Below are 13,637 nucleotides of genomic sequence, written 5' to 3' on the forward strand. Positions count from 1 at the left end.
TTAGACTTGATGATCTTTTCCAACCTAAATGATTCTGTGATTCTGTAATTCTATGAACTCACTGCCAGACCGGGGAAGCTGTCCCCAAGGCTTAATGCAGTGTAGATCTGAGAAAATGGTGGGTGTCTGGAGAGACGGTTGCTGCTGAAGCTGGAGGCTTTTAGAAATGAAGAGCTTTGTGGCAGCAATTACCCATCCCCGATCCTGTTTCTCCCTGCCTTCCCACAGTGCCTCCTCGGAGACACCAAGCAGGTCTCTGGACACACAGTGCAGGCTCAGATCCTGCCTTTTCTCAAAGCTAACCAGATTTCCTCAGTAAATACAGGGAATTTTCTGCCAGACGTTGATGCTTTGGCCTCAGTTAAAACACTCCCCTGAGGTCTGAGTTCTCCTTGTCCAGCTGGTGGGGTTGGCAGCACTTAAGGAAATGCGACCTGGTGCTCCATCTCACCCAGCCCCATCATGAGACCAGACGTCATGAGATCACGCTGGAAATGGCAGGGTTGTGAAGATGATTCCCATTTGCTTTCATGTTGGGCTTTGAGGGAGTTGCATTTCCAGGCCAGTCTCTGCAACCAGAGGGCTGAAAACTGATTTTGTTTATTAAGGGTGAAAATAAATGGGTGAACTGCTCAGGTAAGGACATGCAGTTCTGATTGCTGGTGCTTAAAAATGTAAAATCCTGCTATCCACAACAAAATTTCTCTCTTTACTCTTATTTCTCTCTCTACGCTTATTTTGAGCCTGTACGTGGTGTGCTGTCTGCATGTTGTCCCCCAGCACGTGGTGGGGGGGCTCCAGCCTGTGTCCACAGCGGCAGGTGTCCCCCCTGGAAGAGGGGAAAAGAAGGGATTACGTACGGTAAAACAGCCTGATCTGGGAGAGGGACGAGAGAAATGCTAATTATTCTGCCTGTCCCTGGAAACACTGGGGAGTCTGGTCCCTATTGAAAAGCTGTGCTGTAACCTCTGCTTTAGTGACAGACGGATCTCCACTTGTACTGAAAAATCCTCCTGAGCTGCAGTCCTGCCAGGCTGATACACTTAATACAATAAAACAAATCTGTATTGTGCTGTGTGTTTTCCCCCAAGTAATGGTGGGGGAGAGGGGGGGAACTAAGGAGGCCGAGTCATTTGTCTTCTTTCCTTGTCTTGGTAAAGAAATATTACTGTTGAACTTTACCCTGCCTTTCCTGTTACTATTTTTTTGTTGTTGTTGTTTTTTTCCAATGGTTACTTTTTAAGAGGCTCATAAAATTGCATTACTAGAATTTATGACTGTGTAGCAAATGTGTGCACATGCATTAATTCTGTTGAAGGCCAGCGTCTTGTAGCTGCAAAATTAATGTTATGGTGCAGTTTCTAGTATGGCTAATGGCTGTTCGATACAGCAGGGCTCACACTTTGCTCACCTTATGGCACTTAATTCCTAGAAACAGCCCTGCCTTGAAGAGTTTGCCAGGTAATGGTTAAAAAAGGGTACACACGCAACATGCAGATACATATTTTTCTGTATTTTTACTTATGCAACTAGAGCCTTGAAAATCTTAGCCTTGTGAGTTGGTTCAGTTGGGTATCGGCTCCTTTGCGTGACATTTAGTTCAGTTAAGGTTCAGAAGCAGATGTCTCCGAATGCCGCGCATTAGCACTGTGCCTCTTAACCATGACTGTGGTCTGGAGAGGCTGAACTGGAAGTTTGTGCTACCCTGTGATTTATACCCTGTGCTATTTGGAAGTGAGTGAACAATAACGGTTCAGTAAATGGTAAATTAATGACATTATCTATTCTTACTATGCTGGTTGAAGAGAAGATATCAGAGGAATATTTTCAGGGTGATGAGAGAGGAATTTGGACGGTGTCTGACAGTGCTTGTTTTCTTCTTCAAAATTTTGTCTGACAGCCAGAAGAAAACAGAGTGCTTGTGGTCTTGTATAATAACTTGGTGTTTGGGGTACGTGCAAGATCGTTGCTGTTAGAGGTAAAAACCCAACCCCTCGGGACTTGAAAGTATGAAGTGTTGACGGGCTGAGATGTACTGGAGCTCCAGGGCAGGTGAACGTCTGGTGGCTCAGTCCAAGTTACACCATGCATGAGCCCACTGGTCCCACAAAATGGGCTCCAACCACAACAGACCCAGTGCTTACATCGAGCAGTAGCTGGGCAGAGTGGTCAGTGACGGCTGCCTGCAAAGATCTGATGGAGGACAAAAATATCTGTTTGTGTATGGGAGCATCTACAGTGCCTTAGCCTCTAGGAGCAAAAGCCTTTGTGGGGGCAGTGACACGTTTTTTCTCTCTGCTGGAAGACATGATCTGACAAAAGCAAGGTATCCCTGGGATGGAGGAACCGGTGCAGGGGGAAAGGTAATCTTGTGAAAGCTGTCAAGGCAGTACTGCATGTCTTCCATGTTTTGGGACAAGTCATTTGATCTCTGTGGGCTTTAGTTTCGTGCCAGCTATTCGTCATGTCTCTCTGCAGGCTTTTTCTTAGAACAGAGCTTTTCCCTGGCTGTGTGGTCATGAGGTGCTCTGGAAAAGAGGGGCCAGACACAGGCTGGGATATCTTACAGGCATCGTCTTGATGCTTACAATGGCATTACAGGTATCACAGCTAGTTATAACCAGATCCATCATCAGATTTGTACCTCTGGTGGTAATCAGCGATACAATGCCTGGGAGGTATTTGGCTCAGCTGGTCAAAGTGTTTTGGTATTATGAGAATGATGAACATCACCAGGAAAGCTTTGGGGGTGGGTGGGGGTTGAGAGGAGAGAGAAAAGCAGGGGAAGCGCGATGCTCTGCTGGGATTGCAGCGTGGGGAGAGTGGGATTAGTGCTGCAGGAGACAGGCAGACAGCGAGCATCTGCTCTGGGCCACCAGGATCAGAGCACAGCAGGAATGAGAAATTCTTGGACCAGCTACTAAGAAATTGGGAAACTCCAGGATACTGTACTCATGGGGTTTTTTTACTACCCAGACATCTGCTGGGTAACAAACGCAGCTAATCATGGTGATAATGTACAACCTTAATTCACTATAAATTCTCTCCCATATGTTTAGAATTGTATTTACAGTAGGAAGTGAGGGATAGTTATTAATGAATCAAGGTGAACTGAGTTGCTGGTGCAGAGTCAGCCATATATTGTGGAAAATAACCTGTGACAGACTTGAACAGAATCCCTCTGGAAGCATGGCTGTATTTCAGATATTTTAAGCAAAAAATGTTGCTATAATTACTGATTGCTTTTAAATGCGCCAGTTGAACTCCTCATTTCTCCATAACCTTTGTTGACCTTGAAACATAAGTTCACAGGCAGAGTTGATGAAGAATTAATCTGTTGGATGAAATACGCCTCCTCAAATTCAATTCTGCTGATGAGGAGGTTGAGATGGGTTAAGAAAAAAATAAGAAAGGATCCATGATGATGGCTGCTTAGCTCACTGGTAGCACATGAAAGGATGTTGTTTTATTGATATACTTCTATGGCCTTTCTTCAGTTGCGGGCAATAATTTTTTCTCTAGCTCACCACGGACCCAGAAGAGCACTGTGAGCTCAAATATATCTATTATTGAGGTGGGAAGGAGGTGCCCCAGCCGCCAGAGTTCAGGGCTGAGCACAGTTAGTTACTCATGAATTATAGTGCCTTTTCCTCCCATACAGCAGTTCCCTGCTCCTTGGTTGCTCCTGCCCCTGTGCTGCCTCATTGTCAGCATGGGTACTTATGTCAGTAAGGATGCTGTATGCTGATCTCTGTCGTCAGCCACTCAGGGCCTGGGGATTTGCATAATGGCATTACTGCTTATTCCTCAATTACAGTGTTTGAATATGCAAATCTGTTGATGCTGGCTACTGTAATCTCCCTACCCTGGCTGGTCCCTAGCTGGGGAAGTCTTTGAGCCATTTGCTGGCAACAAGGATTTTCCTGTTGGTTTCTCATTTCCAGCTGCGGGTGAAGGGGAAAACTCCTTTATCAACTACCTGAAAAAGAGTGAGAGCAAAGAGAGAGGGCTGTGAAATTCAGAAAAAGGGAAGATCTTTTCTAAAAAGAGCTTGAATGCCTTTTCCCCTATTGTTTTCCTTGCAGGAGTTCATGTTGATGCTGCTGGTGAGCGATGGGATGGGTCAGCTTGCTCCATCGCACCCACTGCAGCAGGGTTTTGTCCTTGCAGTAACTGTCCCCCATTTCTCTCTGCCCTGGCTGCTTCCCACTTGAAATCTGGTTTCAAAGTGAAAGAGCTGAGATAACAACCAACAGTTTCTCCTGATGGTCTACCTACTCCAGTGGAGCTGGGTCAGCGTAAGGCAGGAGGGGAGCTCAGCAGGGGACTTGCTTGCTTGGAAGAAGGGATGAGGAAACCTCAGCTCCCAGCACCTGGGCGTGGGGGACCTGGGTTACCTGTCCCAGCATGGTTGTTACTTTGGGCCAAAGGAGGACTGATGAACTGCAGAGTATTTTAACATGTGCTGAAATGTATATGAATGTCTAGAGCAGGAGCTCTTATTAAAACATTAATTGATTAACCTTTCCCACTTCTACTTCCAATGTTTTTCCAATAGTATTTTCAGTGTTACTTATTATTTCCCCCCCTAAGGTAAGGAGAGAGCGAGAGCGAGCAAATGCTTTATTTTCTCGAAAAAATAGGTAAAACAGGAAAATCAGTGCCTTTTCAGTTACAAGGGTGGAATCCTGGTGCCACTGAAGTCCAACTTCCCAGGGCTTCTGAAGAGGCAGTATTTCACCCAAAATGCTCTCTGGGGCACCTGCACTCTGTGTCGTGGGGACTGTCCTCGGATCCAGCCAGCCCTGCATGCTCTTATGGCATCCACGATAGCTCATATTCTTCTTCTTCCCTCAGCCATGGACCTGCTAGCTCCATCTGCACAGGCAGCATTTGGTGAGAAAACCAGTTATTTTGCATGTGATTTGATAATGACGCTGTGAGAATGTCACTGCCACATAAATCAAAATGTCCAGGGAGTGGGGTATCTAGATGGATTTGAAAGGCACACTTTGCCGATGCATGGGAACATGTCCTATGCTGTTATGTTAATGGATATGATTTATTTCAGAAAAAAGAAGAAAACCCAGCCAAATGTAGAACCAGTGATTTACGGGAAATAACATTGTTTGGAATATAAATATAGACATGCAACATATTTGTTGCTGATGGTGCTATGTTCCCTGGGCTAATAAAGCCATTTTGTCACTATTTTTCTGTGTCTTGATCTTGCACACATTTTGCCTCAAAGTTTTTCATTTCTAATGAGGTTTCCTATCCTGAATATTTCTCTCAGCTCAACAAAAATGGTTTGACATCCATTTGTAAAAGGCTTCATTGTAATATATTAGTACGTTCTGTTCCTACATCAGTTTCTTCTGTTTTCAGGATCTTCCCCAGCACTCCTTTGTCGCCCAGATGTGGGGGAAGATACCTGCAAATAAAGATGTATGTTGTGTCAGGGCCTGCTGCTGAAAATGTCCTGAGCGTTCCTGAGCTCTGCTTTTGTGCCATACTTAGCAAAAACTTGTCATGCTCCTTTCCTGGAAGGTTAGTATGAACTGAAGCACTTGGAAAGCAATTGTTCTTCATGGGGGTTTTGACCCTTTAAGTGACTAATATTTTTGGAGCTGTTCATCTTGCTTTCACTGCAGGCATTTCTGCTGTACCATGAAAGTAATGAAAAAAACTAACCAGAGAATGAGGTTTTCCTGTTATTCTGTGACAAAGTAGTACACAAGAATTATTTTTCACTACGTACAAATGAATTGTATCTTTTTTAGTTGGATTGTAATCATGGAAGGGAAAGAACATCCTGGAAACTGAAGAGCTATGTTTAGGGCAAGTTTAAAGGACAGCATGGCAATGTATTACTTTATCATCATGTATCTCTGATCTGGAACAATTCCTCTACAAACCTTTAGCAGTAAGAGGGTAATCTAGTGCCTGGTTTTATTCAGTATGGGGCTTGTCTGCTGGTACCAGTGGGAAGAGGTGAGTTTATGATGTTGATATTTGCAGGAAGCTGAGGTGATATTGCCAAGACTTGCCAAGCCTATGAAGTGCCAAGGCTGCAGGAATCAACTCTTTGTATTTCAGAAATGTTGCAGATAAAATGCAAATAAAAGTCAAAACAGTAGTAACTGTGAGACTTGAAACGCATTAGTCAAGAGAGATATTTCCCTACACGTTGTCAGTCTATGCAGCTGTCTGGCCTTCCTGCCTGAATTTCGTTTTATTCGGGTTTTCCCCAATAACAGTGGGTTATCTTTTCTACTCCTATCAGTTTGCCATAGGTTTTAAGTGGTAGAACTGAATACAATTCTTCAAGAATAAGTTCTGCTGCTGTGATCTGTTTTACTTAAATGTGTGATCAAACAAAAATGCAGCTTCTGAAGAACACTTTTGAACACGAGCAAAATCTGGCAACTTGTTAGATGCCCTCAGTGACTGTAGTCTTACTGAAGACTTTGATCACAACTTCCTTCATCTCTTTTCCCGCTGCTTATGAAGTTACTCTATGTAAAAATGTAGTGTACGATATACTTCAACCAAGGAACAACAAACTCATTCTGAAGGTGGGAGATGGCCAATCTCTGGGCTTGAGTCGTGTGTAGATCTTGAATGATTTTGGAGAAGTTGCTGTGGAGAGGATGTGCCAAGTGACTGACAGCAGGGCTGCACCAGAGAACATCCTTGTGCTAGTTACCAACTATAACGAAGTGGAAAGGTGACCTTCTGCAGTCAGATCTCCTTATTTCACAATTGTAAATGAACTTTCCCCCAAACTGTATGGTATAATGGGTATCTCTGCGCGAACCCTCCCGCCAGCCTTGTCTGCACACCTACATTTTGAGCCATCTGGAAGCTCTTACGGGCCAGGAGCCATAGCCTGAAGTAGGACAGTCTTCTCTAGGGGAGCTGTGGTGGTTACTGAAGGAATTCAGCCTTTATTTAGTCCCTAAGAGATGGTTCCCACCGCTGCTGAACTGCAGGTACTGCTTAGCTGCCGTTGTGCGACTGCTGCGCTACATTGCAGTATTTCAGGAGGAAAAGTGGAGAATGACTTTTCCATTTGAAGCCATGTGAGGGGATTCAGCCAGACGGCATGTAATTACCCTAGCTGGAGCCAGGCCAAGGCAGAGGATCTGTGGCTCCCCATCTGCGGGCTTATTTTCAGCACTTCAAATGAAAGATTGCACAGAACACGTTGAAATTAATGAAACAAACTTAGTTTCTGTCTGGACATCTCTTCTGTCATGCCCACATCAGACACAAATAACTCACCAGTGGTGTACCCTGGACTGCCCTTCACAGGCTCAGCCTACAAGTCCAAATGAAAGAGCAGCTGGAGGCAGGGAGCCTTTCCCATTCATTCAGGTGAGCTGCGAAGTGGGTAATGAAAATGCTATTGTGTTCCAACATGGGCGAAATAGGTTATTCAGACAAGTAAATTTTGCCTGTGACTCTTCCTCTTACAATGGAAGAATGGCCCTAATCCAGTAAAGCACTTTAGTATGTACTGAGCTGGAAACTGGTGAGCGGCCCTGCTGATTGCGAGGGATCGGCTCTCGTGCTGGAAGTTAAATGTGAGGAGTGGGAGCTGGCAGGTGGGCGGATGAGCGGTGCGCTTGCCCGGGGGCCCTGCCTTATTATCTATGATTATACGGGCTTAGCGTTGGGCTGGATCCCGGCCTGTCTGAACAAAGCAGCAGGATTAGCAGGCGTGCAAATAGGGAGCAAAGCCAGAGGGTTCCAGCAGTGTCAAACACAACTTTGTTACTCTGACAGAATGTATAAAAGTAAATGAAAAGGCTGTATGATTGCTGTTGCCATCCTGTTAATTACGCTGAACTCATGCTTCATTAGTGCTACAATATGCTTCCATCTTAACAAAGCCCTGTTGGGTGTATGGAGCCACTTTACTATTAGTAAAATGAAGCCTTATCAGCAAGCCCGGTAATTCATTTTGTAAGACAAGTCATGACATATATTGTGTTGGAATTGCACTGAAGAGACAGATTACTTGCTTAACACTTGCTTTTCCTAATGAACAGGAAAAGATGTTTTCAGAAATAAGATATTTATTGTATTGGGAGCTCTTCTGATCTCATGCCTAATTACAGTGCATAGTCCTATAACAGCGTTTCGAGTAGTTCCTAAATAACACAAATTGAACTGAGCTGCTTTTGCCCTTGCACGTACTCTCAGTGGCACAGTAAAAATACTGTCAAGCATTAAAATCCCTGTTTCTTGGTGTCATTGTGGGGAAAAGAATTTTGCATGTAACCGGTACAGTATCCCTGCAGCAGGAATGCAGCAAAAGCACTAGCACATCCCCCATTCCCACAGTCCCTGCTTGCAGCAATATAAAGCAGTCCTGATTAAGCAGCACAGTGAAAACTTGACACAAGCAAGAAACTACGTGTACTGGCTTGTCCACTGCCCCCAAGAAAACACTGTGCTCCCCTGCCCCTGCTCTATCGTGGGCAGAGCGTGTTATTTGTAGTAGTGTTATGATCGATGTTGACTGGCACTGGTTTTTCTATGGACTCACTGTGCTGGGGAGGGAGTTTGGATGAAATTTAGGGGGCAGGTCCACACTGGCCTCAGCTGCAGAGCTGACTTCAGGCTGTCCTGCCCTACCAGACTTCCCCACTTAGTGATGTTGGTGGGGTTTTGTGGCTGCTTTCAAAACCAGATTTCTGAAGATTAGAATTATGTTAGAATTAACACCCACCCCTACCCACCCACAAAAAAATAATAATCCCAGAGAGTTTTTTCTGACCTTTAGCTGTTTGACCTATCCATCTAGTGCAGTGTACGGCAGCTCTCCGCAGTGCAGTCGGTGCCATGGGAGTAATTGGTTGTGGGTGGAAAGAGAAAGAGCAAATGGGTGAGAAAGTGGATGTATGGAGGAGTGACTTTAACAAGTCTGCCACCAAGGGTATAAGAATTAGTTGTTTTCACAAAGGTATGAATTTGAGGCAGAATAATTTCCCAACCTGTGTAACTAATTGTTAGTGACTGTTAGGGATGTGGGGGCAGGTTGTGTTTTGTGCTTCGGTGGTTCTCACACAGTACCTCTCTCTTCTACAGGCTGAAGTCAACTGGCAAATGTTGGCTTCGTTTCAGCACAGCAGGAGGAATACCATGGTGCTCCACCATCTTTCCCAGAAAGTCCTCATTTGATGGATCCCTTCTGGGACCCCCGGTGGAAGCATCGCTCTCTGCCACAGCCAAAAGTAGCTGGGTCCAGCAGAGCGGGTCACACGTGGTGGAGTTAAATTCAACTCCATTCCCCTCACAGCTCTGCCTGCCAGAGTGATCTGGATTTGCTATTATGGGTGGTAAGATCAGGGAAAGATGTGTAGCAACATCTTTTTATTTTCATGTTTCCTCCTTGTACCATTCTTTAGCCTTACTGTAAACACCCATGCTTACTCATGTCTTCCTCAGTAGACCTAAAAATATCTCCCTCCTCCCATTTCCAATGCTATTCCTTGCAAACCTGAAATGACCCTATATGACAGCGTCATAACAGCACAGTCTAAAAAGAATAAAAACGGCGATGAGGTAATGTAGCAAAAACAACTGTTTGAAAGAGCATCTCTGAACTGCTCACTGATTCTGTTTGCTTTTGCAACTCAGGCTGTTTGTATTGTCATCCAGCTCCTGGGCTGAAGGGCATTTGTTGGTGTAACCCTGTGAAATCCATGGATTTTATCCCAGGGTGGCTTCAGTCACAAGTGAGTGCCTTGGACGAAGGGCGTAGTCTCACGTTCACGTGCCAGGCGCTGCACGATTGCATGTCCCCAGTGAAATCGGCACCAACCCTGAGAAGCTGGGGAAGCTGCGCTTAGTTCGCACCACATCAGATTTCAGGTTTGCCCCAGCGCTCTGAAATGAGCACTGTCGTACAAAATGTACAATGACAACAGGGAACCTGAGGTGGTTTTGCAGAAGGATTATTATTTACTGCTTCAATAGAAATATCTTACTTTTACAGGCATGAAAAATGCTGCACTACAGTAAATTTGGGAAGATCCTGTGAGATTTTCTTACAAGATGGAATAACACCTTTCCTAATCCCTTAGGGCCACCATCACCATAAGCCAGAGTTGTTGGTTTTCAGCAGGTTAGTTTGAATCTGGATCAGATCCCTTGCTCTGCTTTGCTACGCAGCTGTAGAGGTGCTTGTGCTGAAACAAATGGATGTGACAGGATGAAGCAGGGCAGGACAGGAACGGCTGTTTCGGTGGCAAGGCCAGCCTACATCAATTTAAAGCGATCACAGAACTGTCATGCAAGGTGGGCGGTTGCTCATGTTCTCCACTGTTTATGGTCAAGGACACACAGCTGGTTGCTTAACCAAGTGGTTTCCTAAGCTCATCTTTGTGTAGGTTACATATATAACCAAAAGTGGATAAAGAAAACTAGTGTGTCAAATAGCAAGAAACCGTAACTGCCAACTCACAGTTGTGGTTTTAGCATATACAGGCCATAAGAGCATCTAATTTTTCATTCTTCTGCCTGTATTTGTAAATGTGGATATGAAATGATCCATTATCAACGCGTTCCCACAAAATAACTTCAACAACAGTACAACATAAATCCTCGTGCAGATGTCTAATCCAGTTACTCTATGGAGTTTTTTAGATAGCTTTTCTGCGGTGAAATAACATTTTTTGAAAAGTGGATGGTCAAAATTTAACATGTTGAGGAGCACAGGCTCCCCTCCCACTTCCCTGTGTGTGTGAACTGAGTTTGCGGGAATGGTGGGTGTCAGGTGGTACTGAATATATTTTGCTTCACCTGTCATATGCCTTAACTCACCACAGTGTTTTGCATCTGGGTCAGCTGTATTTTTATCAAGCATTAACATGCATAAGGGTTTGCCAGTACTTAATAAAAATGCTACTGAAAACTGCATTCTTCCACCTCTTTATTGAAGCAGATTATATTGTGTTTGAACTGTGTTTGAACTGAAGGTACACTCATGTGAAAACTGTTATATTCATAACCCACACCCAAGCAATAACAAAGAGCTCAGCTAATGAAAATCACTCAAAGGAAATCACTGCCCACCTCTTCCAAGATCAATTAGAAAGATTATTCCAGCATCCCTAATGCTACCATGCTGCTGTTGTACTCTAAAGCACCTCTTCCCTTTAGAAAGCTAAGGCAGGGAGTCTGACAACAATATGTAATAAACGGTGCTGGGAAAAAAGCATTTCTGGTGCTATTACCACCATAATTTCCTACAGCAAAGGACAACACTGGGACAATGTAAATATATAAGGTCTCCCTGTGAGGCTCACATTCAAACGAGCACAAGAACAGAAGGTTTGGGGCCAAAAGCTGCTGCCCACAGCTGGATCAGAGAGTTTGAACCACCTTTTCAGACAAAGGCTGACAAAAAACTGTTTCCTAGGGGGGTTTCTATCTTTGGAGGACACCTCAGCTAATGCTCAGTAGATCAAGGATCAGCTGGAAGACAACTGTTTCTCCAACCGGAGAAGAAAACATCCTTTCTGGCAGCACACCAGCAAATTCAGATGCTGTAGCATGACAACAGACAGAGTAGCTGCCAGAGAAGAAATACTGTGTGTAGAGCAGGGAATCCAGCATTCTGCTGTGTGGCTTTGAGCATGGCAGTGTGGGCAAACTCTCAGCTGCTGGGACACGATGATGCTCCATGGGCTTTGGAGACAGAGAGCAAATTATACCAGTTGCGAGTTTGGCTTTCTTGTGGATATTCCCATTTCTAAATGTGTTTGTTCTTCTCCCCTTTTTCCTCTCTTCTGGTGTCTCTGTTGACAGCAACAGGTTTCTCTCAGGGATTTATTTTCCCCACTGCATCAGAAGGTAGGTCTGAGCTTTAGCAATGCAGAGCTGAATGCTGGAGTTTCTTAGTAATTGGCAAAAGTCTTAAAAACTGAGAGTCTAGTATTTATCAATAATGAGAAACTGTCAGAACTGCTTTGAATATTTGTCTGATGCTAATTGTTCTGCCAAAACCAGCTGATTTTTAACTATATGAAAAATTAGTATTGCCTAAACATGACTTCTCATTGCAAAAAATGTGCCAGTCCTTGAAACAGCATTAAAGATATAATTCATTGACTTATGCAAATGAAAAATGTTCATAATAATTTTGGTAAATATTTCATTTAGTTTAAATACAGATCCATTTTAAACTGCAAACATAGGCAAAGGCAGGTAAGTTTTATTTCAAGCAGTTCGCAACACAAAGAGCTGCTGCATTTTTCAAGTGAATCTTCCTTCTGGCCATATCTGGAGGCTAAAAGGGAGTAGAGAGAGAAGAGGGTGAACCTTTTTCTCCAATGGTCATGACCATACCACTGAATAACTACGTTTTTTCTCTTTACAGTGGTGTTATAATATGCGGTGTGATTCCCATGCTGCACTATGAAGGGAAAAGTGCCCCAACCCAAATAGCTAGGAACAGAAAATAGAAATACTAATCTTAACTACCCCTGTGTTTGAATAAGAGGATTTGTGGAGCACAGCAGGAAAAGCTGAGACACTGGTTCCCCGTGAGCTAAATTCTCACTCTTCGCTCTCTAGCCATGTGGTTCATTGGCCTGACACATTACAATGCATTAGTTTGGCCGTGTTAATTCCTTTGAAATATGTTTCAACCCACTGTACTTCCAAAATCACAAAACAGTTGATTTAGCTTTACGTACTTACACGTTGTTGGAAAGATAGGGCGTTCCCGATTTGACTCTGTAGCGTTCACTAATTGCATTCGGTTTTCTTGTCTGAGCCATCAATAAAAGCTTATGAACTTCTGACTTGTGTGATTGCAGTCACAAAATGCCTTTTTTTTAGATGTGGAAGGTGCTTGCTTTTGTCATGCCAGAAGATGGAGAAACTTTCTCTAATTCCCTCCGTTGATAATTTTTATCTTTGCTTTGCTTGCTGCTTACGGCCACCTTCATCAACAGGCGCCGCATCGACCGCTTCTGCTTGCGGAGCGCTAATGAGTGCTCGGTGCTGTTGGTGGCTGCTGGAAACAGCTTCATCTTCCAGCTTCATCGCTGTCCACAGCAAGTGAGTCCACCCCATCTGGAAGGGATTATAGATGAGAGAGACGCAGCGGTTACGGGCAGCGGGCCTGCCCCGTGCCCCCACTGCAAACTGCCCGTGGCCGTGCAGGGCGGCAGGGCACCAACCTGGGGGAGTTTGTGGCCATCTTCACCGTGCTAGAGCTGTTTGCCCACACTCTTCTCCTTCCTCCACCCCAGGGTTTCATTTCTATGTGGCTGTTCACAACCACCTCAGTTCCCGCTGCAGGGAGGGAGATCCCGCAGTGTGATGGGGACCATCTGTTGTCCCCCGACACAGTTTCCTCAGGGTCCTCCTTTCCCACCTGGGAAGCACAGGCAAGTCCTGCCCTTCACTGTTGGTGATGAAAAGCTTACCAAAATCCACAGGACTCCTCTTCAATAAAACACTAGGTTTTCACCAAATGCAACAGGCCAAATTTCTCATTGAATTTCTAAGACCCAAAGACCCCAAAGAGCTTTGCCCGAAGCCCAGGAGTTTGGTTTTCAGCCAATGCCATTGACAACCAGAAGAGGAAAGGTGGAGAAGGGGATAGCTGCTAC

At 44.6% G+C, this 13,637-nt stretch overlaps 1 long non-coding RNA gene across 1 annotated transcript; it reads left to right on the top strand.

Annotated features, from left to right (window-relative positions):
* LOC121091910 lies at positions 1 to 12,818 on the top strand. The gene is made up of 2 exons (XR_005829081.1): positions 1 to 7,380; positions 9,100 to 12,818. It is a non-coding gene; the product is annotated as an uncharacterized LOC121091910 (long non-coding RNA).
* Positions 12,819 to 13,637: the final 819 nt, after the last annotated feature.

The sequence above is a fragment of the Falco naumanni genome, chromosome 7, assembly GCF_017639655.2.
Source record: "Falco naumanni isolate bFalNau1 chromosome 7, bFalNau1.pat, whole genome shotgun sequence".
NCBI classification, from domain to species: domain Eukaryota; kingdom Metazoa; phylum Chordata; class Aves; order Falconiformes; family Falconidae; genus Falco; species Falco naumanni.